The following is a 1,197-nucleotide window of genomic DNA, read 5'->3' on the forward strand; positions in this document are numbered from 1 at the left end:
GTTAAAACACTAGGCAGCACAGAATATTTCACTAGCACCCAGCATTTCTGTTGGCAAGTAGCAAGATATGGCACATAGCCTTCTACGCTGGAACTCCGTGTAAACAATTTCAGGAGAAAAACAATAAGTCTGAAAAGAATATTGGCAATGACCCTAAAATGCAAATTAGTTTGCCACCTACTGGCCAGAAGGTTAGTATTCCATACCACTAACAGAAAGAGCTGCCAAAGAGCAGCTGTCTTGCAGTTCTGAGCTTGGACGTATAAGAAGCCTGATTTGAACACCCGAAATACTCCTTACGCAAAGCATGAACAACATGGAGGTAGACAGTGCAAAAATTAATCACTGTTTATGAGAAAACCTGAAGAACAGCTGACACATTTTCTCCTGTATGATAAGGTGTATCTGCCTTGAAATTAAGAATGGGGAAAATCCGGTCTATATTTAAAGACGTGCAATGCCCACAGTCTGCAAATACATCACAACACAATCTCTCAAGGACAAGCATACTGCAAAAACAATCTTGCATAAAGGATAGATATGAATAAAATCTGTGAAGATATAACAAAGAATTTGTATGATAAAATGTAAAATACCTGTTCAACTAACTTCTCTCTGATCACTAACAGCTGAACTGAAAGAAGCCCTAAGCACTTGGCTACAAATTCACAAAATGGAAAAGAACGCAGAGCCTAGGACAGCAGCTCCCAGACTTGCCTGCTTGGATTTCCATTTCTGGGAAGTTAGCCCAAGACAAACAACTCCAGTTCAGGAAGAGTGGTTTCAAAGTACTGGGACAAAACAAATCACTTTGAACAAAGTGAAAGATATCCCACCTCATTTCACATCATGCAATTAGTTTCGTTACCTGAATCCCACCTGGATTACCTCAGTTTAAGTGAGAGGCTACCCAAGTCTATGAATTCTTTCATGGTCGTAACAGACGTACAAGATAATCAGACAAAAGAAAACATTGAAGTAACTCTCCAGGCATGAGAAAGTATGGTGGGGCATGCTTTTTGTTCTAACTATCTTTACCACCTTGATTTGCACTGCAATCAATCTTCCCACATAGCCAACTTTTATCATTTTGTATGTCATAACCACTATTTAAAAACCAGAAAAAGTAGTCAAGAGGATATATTAAACACCGAAGATTTAACATTAAATTATGGAAAATGAGGATGAACACATTGA

The sequence above is a fragment of the Phaenicophaeus curvirostris genome, chromosome 2 (assembly GCF_032191515.1).
Source record: "Phaenicophaeus curvirostris isolate KB17595 chromosome 2, BPBGC_Pcur_1.0, whole genome shotgun sequence".
Classification (NCBI taxonomy): Eukaryota; Metazoa; Chordata; class Aves; order Cuculiformes; family Cuculidae; genus Phaenicophaeus; species Phaenicophaeus curvirostris.